The 19889-nt window shown below is 38.7% G+C and overlaps 1 long non-coding RNA gene across 1 annotated transcript in view; it reads right to left on the bottom strand.

Moving 5' to 3' along the window:
- Positions 1-4191: 4191 nt before the first annotated feature.
- Positions 4192-19889, bottom strand: part of LOC140511897 (uncharacterized) — a 134724-nt gene continuing 119026 nt past the window's right edge. Inside the window, exon 4 of the long non-coding RNA XR_011969711.1 lies at positions 4192-6228. This is a non-coding gene — a long non-coding RNA (uncharacterized lncRNA). The remainder of the gene's footprint in view (positions 6229-19889) is intronic.

The raw sequence follows: 19889 nt of genomic DNA, 5'->3' as shown, positions 1-19889 counted from the left end.
GGGATTGGGAGAGGGTTGGATTGGAAGTCCTCTAAGGACCCTTCTAACTCTAGTGACCATGACTCTCTCAGCAGAGGTGCTAGGGAAAATGGAATGAAGCTTTGATTCTTACTTTCAATGTGTTGACGGTCTAATAGGGGAAATCCAATGAAACTATGAGTTAATGGAAAAGGGGTCCAAATAAGTGTTTTCAGAGTCCAGAGGAGAGGGACAGTGAGGTGGTGCAGTGAGTAGAACACCAGCCCTGGAGTCAGGAGGACCTGAATTCAAATCTGGCCTCAGACACTTGACACTTCCTAGCTATGTGACCTTGGAAAAGTCATTTAACCCCAATTGCCTTGCCCTCTCCCCCTGAAAAAGAAAGAGTCCAGAGGAGAGTTCATGGTCATGACAGATCGTTACTCTAGATCAGGACTTGTTAACTTTTTTTTCTTTTTAGTATCATGGACCCCTTTGGGAATTTGGTAAAACCTATCTACTCCTTCTTAGAATAATGTTTTTCAATGCAGAAAATACAATATGTAGTATTGCATTTGAGCAGAGTTATCAAAATATTTTTAAATCAAGCTTCTGGACTCTGGGTTAAGAAGGAATGAAGCAAATACTCATTAAGTGTCCACGATGTATCAGTCGTTGTGCTAGGCATTTTACAAATATTATTTTATTTGATCCTTACAGCAACCTTGAGAAGTAGGTGCTATTATTACCCCTATTTTATAGTTGAGGAAACTGAGGCAGAAAGAGGTTCAGTGACTTGCCAAGGATCACCCCATTAGTAAGTGAATGAGGCTGGATTTAAACTTGGGTCTTCTTGACTCCAGATCTCTGATGGTAAGGGAATTTGAAAATCTTCCCTGTCCCTTAATAGGCCTATGGGACCTGCTTTGAGCTCTGGCCCAGCCCACAGCCTGAGTCACAGGAAGAACATGGTGGGAGGAACTTGCTGAATGGGTGGAACAGGAAGGGTACAACATAAAGAGAGAGAGGGAGAGGGAGAGAGAGGGAGAGAGAGAGAGAGAAAGAGGGAGACAGAGAGAGAGAGAGAGAGAGAGAGAGAGAGAGAGAGAGAGAGAGAGAGAGAGAGAGAGAGAGAGAGAGAGAGGAGAGGGAGAGAGAGAGAGAGAGAGCAGGCAGAACTGGGAGAGAGTGAGGCAGAGCAGAGCAGACCAGCTGGCATGAGTGAAGAGGGAGTGATTTTGCTCAAGGGAGCTTGTTTGTAAGGAGCCCTAACTATGGGAAGGCTTGGGGATGGCTGTGTTGATCATGTGTATAGATTTCTTTATTACTATGATGGATTTGGCTTTCTGATGTTTGAATGCTTGTCTTGGTTTCATCTTTGAGAAAGAGAGTTTCTATTTTGTAAATTTACGCTGGAAATGAGCATGTATACTTATAGCATGTTGCATTGGTGTGACAAGGCCCAGGTATTCACTATATTGCCTTAATGAACCAATATAATTCATGATCCTTAAGGTCCATTTGGCTTCTAAATCCCATGATATGATACCTTTAGTCTGGAGGAGTCAGGACAAACTTCATGGAAGATGTTGCATTTGAGGTATACTTAGAAGGAAGGATAGATTTCAACAGATGGAGGCTAGACAGAGGATGGAGGAGAGGCAGTATGGTGTATATAGAAAAAAGACAGAATAACAAAAGCCTGGGGCAAGTTAAGCAGGGGATGATTAGTCCAATTTGACCAGAGTATAAAGTATATGAGGAGGAGCTGCATGAGACAAAACTAAAAGTTATGTTGGCATCTTAACTTTTTTTGGTCCCCAAGTGGAATTTCATTTTAGCTAATGGGTATAAAGGTCATGATTCAAGTCAGAATCTCCTGACTCCAAGTTTAGGGTTCACTGCATCACAATCACACTTAATCTGACATAAGGCAAGAACACCAGGTCTTCTGGGGACTTCAGGATGGGTTAAGGAGAAACCTGGAACTCAGCTGCTAATGTAGCACCATTTGGGAGACAGATAACTGCAGGCAGATTCTCCATACAACGAGCTGGAAACAATATTTCCCAGAGGTCTGTGCAGCAAGTTGTTGGTCCCAGAGATATATTTCCCAAAGAGCAGTGTACTAAAACTTGACTATCAGGTAGGGGTTTTAATTCCTTGGAAAAACCCGGTTGTTGGAAGGAACCAAGTTAGAAAGCCTAAGAGGAACCAACAACTTAGCAGAGATTCTGACAGTGATGAGTGGCAGGAGTTCAGTTATCCCTGTCCAGGGCCAACATTGGTCCCAGAGCTTAGGGTAGGGCTAGAAATGACTATGGGATCAGGGGGATTGTGGGAAAAGGATTTGCAATGTATGGGCTGGTGTGAATGGGTTTCAATCTGAATTATTGGAGGGAGTACCCACATTGAAGAGATCACAGATTCCTTTCGAGGATGGTTATGGCTGTGAAATTATTTCTTTTCAATGCCCCTTCCCCTCCACCCCAGCTGGGTTCTGATTATGATCATCTATAATAGGTCAGTCAGTCCAACCATTATGCCAACTTTCCGTTATCCTTTCAGTTAAGGATATTAAATCATTACACAAAATTTCCTGACCATTTCAGAGAGATAGAGATTTACTGTTTTAACATTCACAAGATGCTGGGTCCATGTCAGCTGGGTGAAAGTCATTTGAATGGTAATTTGACATGCATATGCCAACCATCTAGCCTAGTTTATTGGCAGGATTACTGACACTCATGAATAATTCACATCATTATCTGCGGTATGAGTGGAATCTTGGCTACAGGCCTTAGCGGACTCTGCTTTTAGTGGCTGAAGTGGTGGCTTGGATTTGGTAGATAGCAAATGGGAGGTTCAAAAATTTTAAAGACAGGCCTGGACTATAGGCACCAGAACTCATTCTCTCCACCCACTATCCACAATAATCTGTAAAGCCACTCTAATGCCTAACCTGCTTTAACCAATTCTAGCTCTAAAGTCTAGCATTTGAGGTCCTGTACCCATCAGAATCCTCCCAGCTGCCCTTCACACATCCAACCTCGTTTCTTGTTACTTCCTCAACAAAGACCTCTGTTCTCACCAGAAAAGTCTACTCATAGTCCTCTGAACATAACATCCATTACTGTGCTGGATCAGTTACCGGAGATTCACCAAGTAACTTTTATATAAAAGGCACTTTTATATAAGGGGCTTTTCAGGGTGCAAAGAGCCATTATAGTAACAGCCACCATTTACGTAGTACTTACTTTGTACCAGGTATGATGGCAAGTGCTTTCTAAATATTATCTCATTTGATCCTTGCAACAACCCTGGGAAGTAGGTGCTATCATCATCCACATTTTGTATATAGGGAACTTGAGGCAGGTAGAAGTTGAGTGACTTGTCCTGGGTCAACACAGCTAGTAAGTATTTGAGGTCAGATTTGAACTCATGTTTCTGACTCTGGGTCTGGTGCTCTATCCACTACTCACTTACCTATTTACTTCTAGATATGTGACCTGGGACACTTCATTTGACCTCTCTATGTCTCAGTTTTCTCACATATAAATGCACTGTTACCTTACTCCATTATCTCTCACCCTCTCTTCTACCATCTTCTTACTAGTTATCTAATCATAATTTAAATACTTTTTCCTTTCCTCTTTACCCATCTCTCCCCCTTCCCTCCCAATAGTTCCTGGAACCATAATCAAATCAACTCTACCATGGTTCCTGGATGATGCATGTCAATCTATTCCCCTGTGGTCCCACTAGCCATCCCTATAATTTCCAGACCAAAGTCTTCCTTCCCTGTCTATCCCCACCCCTGAAATGTGTAGTCTCCATCTTTAGAATCTAAGTTCCTTGAGGCACCATCTTTGCTTTTGTATTTGTATCTACAATGCTTAACACATAGAAACTACTTCTTAAGTTTTTTTAAATGTATTTCATGACATCTAAATATGAGCCCACTGACTTTGAAATGCTGGTCAAAAATTGTTTTTCAATGCTGAAATAATGCATAATAAGAATTTTGTACCTATTCTCTTTGCTCATGGGATTTGGAATTCAAGGTCAATGTGAGTAGTTAGAGCTTCCTCAAATAGAGGCAAGTGTGACTGAACCATTGAACATTTCCCAAATCTTCTAAAGAAAATAGTTCTGCTTTATGAGGTAAAAGAAGAGCCAAGATGACAAGTGAAATTTTCATCTTTATTAGAGATCATATGAAGATTATTTGGTCAAAAGTCCTGTAGTCCTTTAGGGATACTTAGTAGTGTTCCGTGATGTTTATGTCAGAGGAACTTTTTTATTCTAAATTTGTGATCATATACTTTTTTTTAGCATCTGAAAAGTGAAGCTACAGACCTTTTGAATCAGAGACAATCAAAAAACATACTCACTTTCATATCGAACCCGAGTTAGAGATAGAATAAGGCGTGATGTTGGGAATGGATAGAGGAAGGCATGATAGCAGGTTTGGAACTACAGAAGAGCTTAAAGACTTTAAGTAAGGTCAAAGTTAGAAGTAGTCTTGGTTTTAGGAGTAGCTCTAGAGTTGGAAGGGATCTCAAAGGCTTGTTACTGCAATCAGCATTCCCTAGTACACCCAAAAGGAAACTGAAACCCCGGAAGGGTCAAGAGACTTGCCAAAAGTCATACATGTAAATAGATGGCAGAGCAAAAGTTTGATTTTTTTGACTCCAAATTCAGAGTTTTTTTAACTGCACTCACCAGCTCCTATCATCCTCATCCTCAGCCCCACTGTCATTTAAATGTCTGCAAAGTATCATGTATTTGTCCTGACAGCAACCTTGTGAGGTAAACACTCTTATTATCCTCATTCTACAAATGAAGAAATAGACTTGGGAATATTCAATGATTTGCACAAGCTACTAAGTCTCTGAGGCAGGATTCAGACCCAAGTCTTCCTAACTCCAAATCCAGAAGAGAGAGATTAAATCTACAGTCAGATGCAAAGGAGACTAGAAACTCAAGGAGTAATAATTTCTGGATAAAATACAACTAGTTCTATGAAGTCCAAATGCAGTGAAACATTAATTATCATCTGCTTTGTTATTAAGAGGAAATGTAAAAGAATATTTTGTTTACTAGTGAGGATTATATAAAGAACTCATGAGATAATTTTTAATTTCGCCAACTTTAATCAAACATCTGGCGGGCTTCACAAAGCCAATTTTTGGAGGAATATAGATGCCTTGCCTAATGCAGATGGTATGTCTTGCTCCAAAATACAATGACTGCAGGATTTCCAGTGTTCTCTGGTGTTGAAGTGTCACTACTAAAATACACCATTGAGCTACAAAGGAGAAGAATGCCCAGCACCCTTCTGATAAAGTTCGCGTGGTAATAGGAATGCTTAATATGGGAGCTTTTCAGCCCTGTTAAGTGTCCTACAATCTAAATAAATCTCACTCAATAATAAGAAAGCCAGTGGAAGGCAAAGTTTACCATTCTTGGGTCTCTCTGAAGAATCTATGAGAACATTCTGTTTACCCCAAAGTAAAGTGTCTGTGATGGGTTCAGGTATCCAGCATCCTGGGCAATCTTAATTGGTGAATATGTAGGAATTAGGTGGGTCCTTTCTGTGTCTCCACATTTTTTCTATGTTATTCCCCATTCCCACCATTTACCTCCTAGAGAACAGCTGCAGCCACAAGACTTAGGAGGATGAACAATTAGCCTTTCCCCTTCCTGTCATAAATGCCACTCAGTGAAGTAGCCACTAGGTCATGCTCAAGTACAGTGAGCATCAGGTACAGTGGGATCCAGCATAACCTTCCCCAGACGCTTCAGCTTTTGCTGACCTGCTGCAAGGCTATTGATTTCTTTTAAACAGACATGTTACATATAAATATACTTGTGTATTTATATGTACATATGTGTGTTTATTTTACATGTAAATATATTTACATATACAAATATGTATTTGAATATATAAGATTATATATAAGGATATATACATATATGTGGTTATTAATGTATCTATATGCATATGCATACATCTCCCAATCATCTCTATCTCATTCTATCTTCTCTCTATTTTTCTGTCACCTCTTTCTTCTGTCTCTCTGTCTGTCTGTCTGTCTCTCTGTCTCTCTCTCCTCCCCCCCTCCCTCTCTTATCTTTCAGATGAGCTGGATCTTGGGAATGCCTCCCCTCCCCCATTCTCCTCACCCAAAGCTGAACAATTGTTTTAGCACGGGGATGGAACTTGAATCAGTAGAATTCTTCTTGGTTGAATCTTTCTATCTGTATCTGAAAAAAATAGAAGGATTTAAGACTTAGAGACCCGAGAGACTTTAGAGACCTTCTAGTCTAATTGTCTACATTAGGCAGATAAGGAAACTGAAACCCATGAGGAACTCACCCATGGCTACATAGGCAGTGAGAGAGTCAGAGTTTGAACTCATCTCTTACCATGCCAGCGACTCCAGGTTTCAGAGTCTGTTACTGCAATGCTCAGGTTCATGCAAACAGTAAAGCAGTGTCCTAAAAATTTAAGTCAAGGCCCTCTTACTCCAAACCCAGTTCTTTTTTTCACTTCTACAAACCTTCTTTTGAAATTGCTTTTATAAAATATATTTATGGGGGAAAAAGTCAGCAACTTCCACCACCACTCTTCTGCTTCATGTTTCCAATGAGAAACACATCTTTTGCTTCCTCTAATTCCTGAATGTGAATACGTAACCAAGAAAAAAATCCCAAAGATGTATTTTTAGTCATGTTGAAAATTTAATTTAACTGTAGTTTCATTGAAATTTGAAGTTAGGAGGCAAAGCAATTTTGAGTGAAAAGGATAGGAGCTATTGCCAATTCAACTCATTTCAATAAGGAGATATTAAGCATGTACCATGTGACACACCCTGTGCTAGGTGCTGTCCATAAAATGACAAAACAGTCCCTCTCCTCAAGGAATTTTCTGTATACTAAGTGGATACAACATGCATTTATTTTGTTCACCTATTTCAGTTAAGTATGATACATCATAACTGCTTGTGGAGTTTTTTGGGAAAGATACTGAAGTGGTTTGTCATTTCCTTCTCCAGCTTGTTTTACAGATGAGGAAACTGAGGCCAACAGGGTTAAGTGACATGCATTGGGTCACACAGCTAGTGAGTGTCTGAGGCTGTTATTTGAACTCAGGTTTTCTAGATTCCAGACTTGGCACTCTATCCACTGAGCCACCTAGCTATACCCAACATGTACACAGACAAGTGAATGCAGAATATATAAAAAATACATAAGAAAGTGACTTTGGTCGGGGAACACTGATAGCTGGCAGGATCAGAAAAGGCCTCATAAAGGACAATTCCTTGACAGCTTTGAAGGTAGTTTAATTTAATCAAATTTATTTTAAAATGAGAGCTATTCTATTTGCCACATTATCACCTACTCTGAAAAAACTCTGACGGGTTAGTTGAGCCTGGTTTATCTTACAAGAAGAGTAGCTAAGTGGTACAGTGTGTAGAGCATTAAGCATGAAGTTAGGAAGACTCATCTTGTTGAGTTCACATCTGACTTCAGACACTTGCTAGTTGTGTGACCCTGGACAAGTCACTTAACCCTGTTTGCTTCAGTTTCATCAGTCTGTAAAATGAGATGGAGAAGGAAATGGCAAACCATTCCAGTTATCTCTACCAGTGAAACCCCAAATGGGGTCATGAAAAATCATACACAACTGAACAACGACATCCTGTAATATCAAGGCTACTTTGCCATCAGTAGATTATGTTCACTTAAGTATTCAATGGTCCTCTTCTTTATTATAGTTCTGCCGTATTGGTGCACTTCGAAGTGAACCCCATCAACTTAAGATGAACTTCCATTCCTGCTGTTGAAAATGTCCATTTTCTAGGTTTTTTAAGGAGCAGGGAATATAGGGGAGCTTTTATCTATTAGCTCATCACTTAAATTTATTTTTAAACTCGCTATGAAATGAGAGCATTTATATAGCAAAGAGTTTTCCATCCTTTATCGCTTTGTCTTTGATCCTCACAACAACTAGGTGAGGTAGGCGCTGTTATTATTGTATCCTTGTGGATGAGGAAACTGACGCACCTCCAAGGTCACAGAGCTAGTGTTGTAAGTAAGGTTAGAGCTAGGTTTTCTTAAATCCAGGGTCAGTGTGCTACACGCTATCCCATGCTACCTTTTAATATTTTTTCTTCTGGAAGTCTTAAAAACAAGACGTTTAAATAGTTTAGAATGTTTTGAATATATTTCCACTTCATATGGAGAATAGATTATCATCTCTTAAGGTTTTTCAATTATAATTTTATGGTAATCATTCTAAGATTGACTAATATTTTCTAAAATTTGGGACCAATTTTCATTTAATCTTAAATTATCTTCTCAGTTTGCCCCTCTGCATCTGCTCTAAGAAGTTTTCCTTGTCCTGAGTATTTGAATGTCATTTCAGGTCTTTTATTTTGTCTCAGATGAAAATAATGCATGCTTTTGTAACCCAGTTCTCAAGCTAGGAGTATTTGTATAAGACTCGCTTCATTGCTGGAGATGCCTATGACTCAATGCTTTGTGCAAAATTGCTAGGAAGACTTGGGTCATAATGTATTTCTATTGGCAGAGCTGGGATGAAAGTATGTTGGCCCTTCAATTAAAAAATGCAGGGAAATGCAATTTATTTGCATTATCTTATAATAGAATATATTATAATAATATATTACATATGTATGTGCGTGCTTGTAACTCCTCTGATCAAATATGGATTTAGTTCTTCAGGTATTGTTCTGCTCTCAACTTCATTTGGCTGTGGAAAAAAAATTATCACAAGTTCTGTCTTTGAGGTGCTAGGGTAGTGATTTGTGATTCACTTGGTGCTAAAGGACAAATAGTTCAAAGTCTTATTCAAACTCTGGATGCCAGACACATTGAGGGTACCTGGCATGTTAAGCTGTGAGCTCCATCTTCCTCGTCCTCAACCTTTTTCAATACACCTGTGATTTTCTTCATAGGCAGCTAGGTGGCTCACTGGAAAACTTGCTGGGCGTGGAGTCAGAAAAACCAAAGCTGAAATCCAGCCTCAAACCCTTACTGGCTGTATGACCCTAGTCAGGTCACTTGACTGCAATCTGCCTCAGTTTCTTTATCTTTAAAATGGACGTAGTAATAGCACTAACATCTCAGGTTTGTTGTGAGGATTGAGATCATATCTGTAAAGCAATTTGCAAATCTTTCAGTGGTATATAAATACTGGATATCAGTATTGTGAGGATCAAATGACAATGTATATACATATACACACACATATATACACACATACATATGCAATATATCTCAATTTCTCTGTGTGTGTATATATTCTACACATAGAATACATATATTCTATAAAACACACACACACATATATGCATATACACAGAAACACTTTACAAACCTTAAAGTGCTCTATAAAGCTTAGGTTATTGCTACCATCATCATCATCATTGTTATTATTATTATCTCCTGGTATGGAATCTTCCGTCACCAATGCAAATAAGCAACACCTCTGTAAGTTATGGTCACAGATGGCTGCCTGGGAGCGTTAGGAATTAAGTGATTTCTACAGTCATGCAGGTAACATGTCAGAGGAAAGACTCAGAGCTTGGATTAGGTCTTGGACTCTGAAAACACTTTTGTGAACACAAATAACTCACAGCTGGCAAGGGTTGAGGAACTATGTGTCTCTACTGTTCTAATATTAAGCTTGGATTCAGGTCTCTGTTTTGTGCTGAGTTGCCTTCATACACCTGGTGCTAGAGATGAGCACTGTCTATTTTAGCTTCCAAGCACTGTTTATGAGTTCCATTCTATTTCACCCTGTTACCCATCTGGATTCTTTTTTTAAAAGAATCTTTACTTTATGAAAATTGAGACAGTTAATTGAATATCGGGACAAAGATGCTGCTTTACACCTAAACAATCCAGACAACTGAGGTGGATTTTTTTCATTTTAAAATCATGTAGGTATTGAGAGAATTTGTTGTGTTTGACTCTGTAGTTTTGTTTTACAAAATGAAAAAAATATTTTATCCTGAACTTAAGAAATAAAACAGGCATTCCCATAACATAGTAGAGTAGAAAAACAAGGATGATTGCATATGAAATTGAAAATCTATTATTTATAACTTGCTTTTCCTTTTTAAAAAGATTATATAATATAGAAATATATTCAAGAAATATATAATATGTAAAATATTATAACCATTTAACCTTTTCCCCTTTTCTTCCTCCCTTCCCCCACTCCCTCCTTAGAGATAGCTAACATTAGACCCAAATATGTGTGTGTGTGTGTGTGTGTGTGTGTGTGTGTGTGTAAAACCATTCTCTCTCTCTCTCTCTCTCTCTCTCTCTCTCTCTCTCTCTCTCTCTGTATATATATATATATATATATATATACATATATATACAAATACATATATATTTCCATTTATCAGTTCTTTCTGTGGATGCTACAGCAGTTTCCTTAATAAGTCCTTTGTAGTTAATTGGGTAATTTATGATAGTGAAATTACCTATGTGCTCAATCTTGTTCTTAAAACACTATTGCTATTACTGTAGACAACATTTTCTTGATTCTTCTCATTTTGCTCTTTATTATTTTGTGCAAGTCTATCCATGTTTTTCTAGGGTCATCGAGCTGATCATTTCTTATAACACAGGAGTATTCCATCACTAGCATATACCACAACTCATTGAGTCGTTCCCCAATGGATGGGCATCCCTGAAATTTTTAGTTCTTTGCCATCACAAAGAGAGCCATTATAAATATTTTAGAACACATAGGTTCCTTTTATTTTTCCCCAATCATCTTTGGAAATAGACCTGGTAGTGATATTGCTGGGTCAAAGGGTAAAGGCAGTTCAATAAGTCTTTAAGCATAATTCCAGATCACTCTTAAAAATGTCACATCATTTCACAAGTTGCACCAACACTCACATCCCCTCCAACATTTGTTACTTTCCCCTTCAATCATTTAGCCCATCTGACAGGTGCAAAATGATATCTCAAGGTTATTTTAATTTAAATTTCCCTAATCAATAACAATTTAGAGCATTTTTCATGTGACCATAAATTGTTTTGATTTCTTCATCAGAAAACTGCCCATTCATATCCTTTGACCATTTATCAATTGGAGTATGAATCATGTTCTTACAGATTTGACAAAGTTCTTTATGTATTTTAGATAGCAGAACTCTATTGGAGAAATTGCTTATAAAATCCCCTCCTCCACTTTCTGCTTTCCTTCTGATCATGGCTACATTTGTTTTATTTGTACAAAAACTTTTTTTAATTTAATATAATTAAAATCTGTTTGAATTACTCCAATCCTGCAAGATTTTGTCACCGGTTACAAGAGAAGGTAGGATGGGAAGGACATTGTGTTGTTTTTATTTTTTACCTTTTTCATCCACAATATTTGTAGTGGGCATTTTTAGTGGTTTCTAGTTTTCAGAATATCTTTAAATCAGGTGGTTCTATGAAAAAAAATGGTCTATATTCCTAAACCAAGGCTTCTAAGTGGCTCAGTGTAGAGAATGCCAGACCTCGAGTCAGGAAGACCTGAGTTCAAATCCAGTCTCAGACTCTTATTTACTAGCTCTGTGACCCTGGGCAATTCACTTAGCCCTCTCTTCCTTGATTTCTTCATCTGTAAAATGAATTGTAGAAAGAAAAGGCAAACCACTCCAAACCACTCTGCATAGCTGAACAACAATAGTCCCTATCCCATTTTCAGCAGTAGAACGTCTAGCCAGGGCAGTGGCTGGTACTCATCAGAAGAGAAAATTCTATTCAATTCAACTAGCTGGGTTCAGAGTTCAATAACTGATTCCATGCCATAAGCATTTAATTATAGTCCTGTTCAAAGCTAGAATGGCTGCAGAAATAATGTGCCAGAGGAAGACACTTTCTTTCTCTATAGGGCAAGAGACTAGGCTTGGCACTTGAAGCCCCACTCTTTTATCCCCACTTCCAATAATATTTGTGCATCCTTGCATGAAAGAAAAGCAGTCAACTAAAAATATAATCAATGGCCAGGGCAAATGGTCTTATTTTATTTTTATTTTCGTTTAAAAGTGTGGCATCAAAGAAAGAGAAACCTTGAATCTTTACTCTCAGGACATGAGTGACGTCATGAACTTTGGTGTTTCTTTTTCTTCAGATGATATACTTCAAAGCAAGAAGTTTTCTCCCAACCTGAATGGTCTATAAGATGACTGGTTAAATTCAAGTCAATCCTCTTTATTAAATATTATGACTTCAAAACCCATTTATAGCAGAAGTTGTGTGACCATTGGAAAATCCCTTACTCTTTCCTCATGTGTAAAATGGGAATAATGATTCCTCATTACAATAATATATAATATTATGTTATATATTATATATAATATATTATAATAATATATAATAATACCTCTATCTCATAGGGTTTTTGTGGGGGTCAAATGAGATAAAGTATATACAGGGGCTATCCAAAAGTCTTAATGAAGTTTTAAGCTTAAACTTAAAGTTTGTTTTACTAACTTGAAAGCACTACAAAATTCTCAGCCATTATTATTATGATTAGTAATCAATCATCAAGTATTTATTAAGCACCTGCACAAGACACTGTAATGTGCATTGAGAATAAAATAAAAAAGAATAAATGAAAAAGAATATAATAAATTTTTTAAATGATAAAAATAAATAGACAAATGAATGGATGAATGAACGAATAAATAAATGAATGAATAAATGAATAAATAAAACAAAAACAATAAGTCCTGTCCTCAAGTTTACATTGTACCGGGAGGAAACAAGATGCTTACATAAAAGTAAAAACAAATATATAGGTAACTATGCTGCTTTCAGAATCTTGGCTGGGTTTCCCAATCCTGTGTCAGACCTGTGGCTCAGCTGTGAAGCGGTCACATCAACCTGTAGTCTGAAAAAACACTGAGTCATGTTGCTGTATGAGAGAAGAAGGGACTTAGTTTGGTTTCATTGGAGATGTAGAGAGGGGACCTTGAGCGAGTGATGGATTTGAATGCAGAGCTGGAGCCCCAGAACTGCAAACATGTAGGGAAGCAAGCCCCTTGACTTCCAAAGCTTCTTGGAGTGGGTTCCTCTTTAGTGAGACAACTTTCTCTCCTGATTTGAACTAAGAGCGTATCTCCATCCCACACACTCTACACTAGTGCATTCTCTAGTATATTCTAATCTGCATAACTTTTCCAGTTTCTGTTTGTTGCTTTCCTTGACAAAGGAGTTTACTAGTTACACATGACAATCATTTTGTTAACCAGCTGAAAGGAGGATAAGCTGGTGATTTTAAGCTAAGCGTGAATCTACCCTTTGAGAGCAATGGGAAGCAACTTTTGTTTTGAACTCAAATTCATAAACCTAAACAAGAGATATTTGAGGGGGTCACATATGTATGCATATAAACATATATAAATAATTTGTTCCTGATACAGCTCTTGGAGACTGGAGGAGAGATCATACAACCATGGCAGTTTGGCAGGCTTGGACCTAAATAGGCAGCTGACAATGTAGGCATGGTTATCTTTTATCTTTCTACTCTTTGCAGACTGGACCAGATCCCAAATTATATCTATCTATGTCAAGTGTGAACTGTGTCTTAATATGTTACACATATATGTACATGTCACATATATGTACATTTGTATATATAAATACACATACACAATGTATGTATATACATATACATACACACATATATGCACATACAAAGTAAATACAAGGTAATTTTGGGCCTTGGAAAGCTCTAACATTGGGGGCATAATGAAAGATCTCATTGAGGAGATTATACTTGAGTCATTTTCAGTTGTATCTGATCCTCCATGACCCTTTTTAGGGTTTTCTTGGCAAAGATACTGGAGTGGTTTGCCATGTCCTTCTCCAGATGAGTTTTGAAGGAAGCTAGGAATTCTAGGAGGCAAAGGCAAGGAGGGAGGGGGACAAACTTGCACAAAGGCACAGAGATGCAAATGGAATGTCACATATGAGCAATATCAAACAGGCCAATTTGGCTAGAAGGTGGGATGCATAAAGGGATGTCATGAGTAATAAAACTGGAGTGGTTGGTTGGGACCAGACTGCAAAGAGCTTTAAGTGTTCATACCAATGGAATTTGAATTTTCTTCTAGAGGCAATAAAGAGCTACTGAAGATTTTTGAATGGAGGAATGATATATGGTCAGATGTGCTTTAGTCATATCACTTTGCTATGTGGAGGATGATTTTAGGAGGGGAGAGAGTGGAGACAGGAAGATGAATTTTGAAGCAATTGTAGTAGTCATTGTTTGTCCATTCTTGAAGGAAGATGATGCCATTATTTGCAAGTGAATTGGATTTAAGTGAGGGAGGGTCATACAAAGTTACCAGCCTCACTTTCTCCTCTGGGTCCAGTGGCAAGACAGGGATCAGGATGACTGGAGATGATTCTGAATGCAGTGGGAGAACTTGACTTTTTTAAGCTAAGGTTTTCCCCAGGTCTCACTTTGACTGAGGCAACACCTATTCAATGATTAAAGCTAGTTAAGAAATGAGCCAAGGAATGGCCCCTTTTACCTAATTAACAAAAATCAATGTGGGAGGACAAGACCCTCAGGGTTTCTGGCCAAAACAAAAACAATTACTATTTGCCTTCACTCCGAGACAATAGGTCCCAAACAATAACCAAAAAGTGGTGCTTGGACTGGGACCTGTTTTTATCCAATCAGAGTCAGAGTGAATTGGGTTTAAGGCATAGTCTTTAAGAGAGAAATCTAGCCTGTAAAGCCCAAGATTTCTTGCTAGGTTTCAGCTATCAAAATTACATTTCTTTGGGCAGATTACAGCAGGTAATGTACAAGGTAAGAGGTGACTGAGGGCTGGAACTCAGGTATGGTCTTGAAAGAGTAGAGCAGGGATGGATGCAAGAGACATTGTGGTGGTAGAATGAAAAAGATCTAGCATTTTATTTGCTATGGGACAACTATTTGGAGATTATTATTTTGTAAAAGGATCAGGGGCAAGTATGACTGATTACCTCACAAACTCTAATATGAGAATGCCATCAAACTGAGGTATTACCCAAGAAAACAGAATGTATTTCTCTCCTTTTCCCACCCTTCATATCAAAAATATAATTGCTATTGCTGGAGTAAAACAAGAAATTGAGCTATTTCCTTCCTGGATATTTCTAATGGATTCTCTTCAAAATTACTAACCCTGCTAAAATTTCCCACTGGAAATATGCACTCGGGCACCTATTAAGTTTTTGTCATATTGCACAATCCCATGATCTCACCCTCCCAACCTTCAGGGAAGTTAGAGCAGAATCAGAAATGGTTATATGGCCCACCATCAGAGAAGGAAAATGGTTCCCTATCCATCTGCACATGGTATAATGCAGCCCTCAATCATTCCCAATCTATGTCACCTCTAGTTTAAGAAACTCAGGCGAGGTGGAGTCAATCCTGAATGAAGCACGTTATTTCCCCACTGAAAAGGCATGGGACACCCAAGTAGGCCACCAGGGTATGAGGGAGTACCAAAAAACCAAAGGTATAAACACTGGCTTCCCAATCTGCCCTGCAATTGGAGGATTTGAAGCCAGAATGTTCTGTTAGGTCCCAGAGAGAGCTGGTGGCTCGAGGACAGGGTTGGGATAAGGGTGGGAGGGGTGGGAAGCTACATGACAGAAATGAATCCTGCTGAACACCCAAGGCAAGTTCAAGACATTTTTAAAGACATTCTTATAAAAATGCTATTTTGCTTTTCATGAAAAATTCATGAAGTCAAACCTAGGAATTTCTCACAGTGCACGCAGGGGGATGGGTGTTTCCACTTTGTAGCCAGCTGAGTGAGAGACAAGTAATATGTAATATTGTTTCTGTTAACATAAATTCATTATATGTGTCTAGACGCTTATGGGGCTTTTTGTACTCATTTCCTTCCTATAACACACTGTGCATATGTAACGAGCTCTCTCCAAGTCAACTTATGAAAGCTCAGGTTCCTTAGTGTAACCAAGCAGTTCTTGGAAGTTAAGCTTGAAATTAAATTGTCACCAGCCATGGTCAGAGGGGAAAGGAATGGAAGGTTGGAATTTTTACCTATAAGACAGACTGACATGATGACTGCTCAAAAAAGCCACTTTTGAGAAAAGAAAAGTTTCATAGGACACCTGAATGTTTTGAGAGCAAGGCTACACATAATTGAGGCATAAATTAAATGGAGGGGCATATGACAAAATGAATCCATCCATTCAGAGCTATAACTAGGGTGGGGAGATGGAGGTTTTTCTCTAGGGCAGTGAATTGAGTGTACCTATAATTCTTTGGTACCATAGACTCAACAGAGGTAGCACTTAGATATCAAGTGTAATTAGTTAAAATATGAAGCTATCAGGTACTTCTTCTACTACCCTGTTGTACTGTCCACCTCCTCAGCAGACAGTACATTATATTAGTTGCCCTGGGCTTAATTTGTGCCATTTGCTCCAAGTTAAAAAATTCTTAGTTTTGGTTATGTATCTGAAAGACACACACTGGCATACATTTCAGTTTTATTTGAATTTTTAGAGACTTATTTGGCCCCCACCCTGCACAAAACTCAGGCAGTAAATTGAGCCCATGGTGATGCAGAAATGATAAAAAAGAATATTATAGGGAAATATATGACTCTTCCCTTCCAAAAGATGGACTGGTTCCATAGTGAGAGAGAGGAACGAACAATGAACAACTCCACCACTGCTCCACTGGTATCCATAGAAAGTCAAGAGAATGCAAGGAAGGCATACTGGGTGGAACCCCCATGGCAAACTTATAAGAGGACTTGAGGGAGATGATGCCTCAGAAACTCCAAATCCTTGGAGCCAATACCCATATCCAAGAATGTACGGCTCTATTGGAGTATTGTATTGTTAGCATATAATCAGTTTTATCTGTTTCCCCCAGTGGGCCTGGCCTGGGTCAAAGGACATACTTGGAAACTTCTCACAAGTGCCTTGTCCAATAAGAGAAGAAGGTGGGACAGCTGGCTGTTTTAGCATCATTCTTCATTTGTGATATCAGAGAAGGCACAGAGACAGAGTTCTGGTGTTGACAAGGGATGAAGAAGACAAGACTATCAGATTCAAGAAATAACTCCATGCAAAGGTGGGAAGGACTGACTGATTTAGTGCCTTTTGGAGATCAGAAAGTCTTTAAATATTTCACTAATTTGGAATTCTTTAGAATTGAACCTTGGCTGGGCTCATGTTTACTTGTACAAAGTAATAATTATTATTACCAAGGCATTAATAATAGCACATTATAATATGATAATAATAACTAAGTTTATGTAGGCAGTGTGGCACAGTGAATAGGGTGCTGATACTGAAGCCAAGGGATCTGAGTTGGAATCTTGACTATTCCATTTTCTATCTGTGGGACCGTAGGTGAGTGTCTCTTGACCTCCGCCTCCTCACCTATAAAATGAGAAGGCTGGATTAGATGTTCTCTGAGGTCCCTGCCATTATTACATCCATGATCTTATGATAATATAGTTAAATAAAATTTTAAGGCTTGCAAAGTGTTATTCATTCATTTTCAAGTGCATGATTGTACTGGAGACATCATTAAGCAGATCAAGATAGATACTGAAAACATTTTTAAAGCACTCACTATGTGCTAGAGCTATGCTAAGTACTGGCAATAAAATATAGACAAAAAGAAAGACAGAGAACCTCAGGGAGCTTACATTCAAAAGACAGAAGACAGTCCCTTCTTCCTGTACTAGGAGCTTCCAAGGAGGAGAAGGTCCCCTAGGCAGGTGGAAAAATCTGATGAATCAAGAGTGAAGTCGGGACAGCACTTCTCCAAATGGGGATTCTGGGCAGGAATTCGGGGTGGGAGGAGGGGGACACCCTAAGTGGTGGAGGAATCTCCAGGGTGAGTACTGGATAGAGTGATGGTTTTGGAGTCAGGAAGATTTGGGTTCACTCGTTGATATTTACTAGCTGTGTCAACACAGGAAGTTTATTTAACCTACCTAAGTGTCACAGAAAATTTGATATAAAAGAAATATAAGGGAAACATTAAAGACTAATTATAAGGTACTCATTAAAGTCAAACTGTTTACTTATTATATATATATGAAAATGTTATCAGTTTCCCTATTTGTAAAATGGGGATCATACTATTTAGTTCCTGCCTTGTAGGGTCGTCACATAGGATAATGCAGGTAAATCTATTTGCACAGTTTAAGGAACTCTATAAAACGGCAGTCATTGTCAACATTTTGTTTGGACCTTACAAGAACCCTGATAAATAATAGGTGCTATCATTATGTGCACTTTACAGCTGAGGAGCTGCGGCTCAGAGATGTTAAATGACCTAGCTGGGATCACACAGCTGGGAGCATCTGAGGCAGATTTTAGAAGTAGGTATTTCTGATTCCTAGTTCAACACTCTGTCCACTATATTTAAAAAAAGATTTAGTATACATATTTATAATGGAAATATAGTCACTTTTCCAACATTCTGCTGGACCAAGTCCTTAGAAGGTTGCTGACTATTACTACTACTTTTGGGTTTCTAAGGGAAGCCCTTGAGAGTCTAGGTTTTCCTAGTACTGTCACTCATGAGTGTATACTGGTATTTTTTTTTTTTTGAGGCAGCTGAGGTAGCTCAGGGTCACACAGCTAGTAAAGTGTCTGAGGTTGGATTTGAACTCAGGTCCTCCTGATTCCAGAGCCAATGCTCTGTCTACTCTGCCACCTAGCTGCCCCTGTACTGATGTTCTAATGTTCTCCTTCCCCTTCTACCTCCTGCACTCCCTTCACCCCACCTTTAGCTAAAGTTAATTACTTTTTGGAAAGGGTATTTATTAAGTTGTTCTACAGCAAAGGCAACTGAACAAAAACAATTTCCCCTTCCTTCCCTGCTCTTCCCCTCACCAAAACAATAGCTGCTTCTTCCTTAGTACGCATAAGGTCCCTGAGGAGAGCAGGTTCAGATATAAAGTAAAAGGTAGTCAGGCACACAAGTAGAAAGTGCATGTGTCTAAGGGAGCCACACAGCTTCTGATTGTTAGAAGTTCTGGTCTCCTTTTGTAGAGTACTCATTAAATTCTCAGATGTAGTTTTCTGCTTGACTCCAAGGTTGAGTGCCCTGTAGAGTTCTGAAGCTGCTTTTCCTCAATTTGTCTAGTTTGTCCTAGGGGTGTCTCTCAGAGCCCAATGCAAATACTTCCACCAGCCACTGCTGCTCCAGTCATGCCACCATTTTGCCAATTTGAATTCCAAATATTCCAAACTTTCAAAGTTCACAAGGTGGTCACTTGGTCAGTGGGGGAAGGGGGCAGGTTAGGCAGGAAATTCAATCTGTCCTGTCTCGCATCCCCAAGGCAATAGTCTCAGAGGTGTGCTTGATTCACAAAACATGTCCTGGGTGGTATCATCTGTCTTCATGAAAAGATCAAAGGACTTGGCTCTTTCCAAACAGACCCTGGACTTATTCACATCTCGTTCACACCTTGAATTGATTGACTCAATCCAACTATCTTGGCCTTCTCTGATTACATTAATTGGAATGGCTTACAGAAATAGGAATGCAGGGGCCTATATAGTCTACTTCAGAGACAGAGATTTTAAGGACTCTACATGGGTAGTCTACTACAAATGGAAATCACTAATTACAAACAAGTCAGCTATTCATTAAACAATAAAGCACTTTGTTAGCAATTAGTTCCAGTTACTGTCTGTACAGGAAAGTAATTAAACTGTGTTCATTTAGAAAGAATACCGCAGGGATTCGGTATTATAAATTTAGAGTTGGCAGGAACTTTGAGATCATCTCCGGCAAGACCCTCATTTTACACTGTGGTCCAGAGAGACTGAGTGGATTGCTAGTCTACATGTATATATATATGTATTTATGTAGATGTATA

This window comes from Notamacropus eugenii, chromosome 6 (assembly GCF_028372415.1).
Source record: "Notamacropus eugenii isolate mMacEug1 chromosome 6, mMacEug1.pri_v2, whole genome shotgun sequence".
Classification (NCBI taxonomy): Eukaryota; Metazoa; Chordata; class Mammalia; order Diprotodontia; family Macropodidae; genus Notamacropus; species Notamacropus eugenii.
This window is presented reverse-complemented; position numbering and strand designations above follow the sequence as displayed.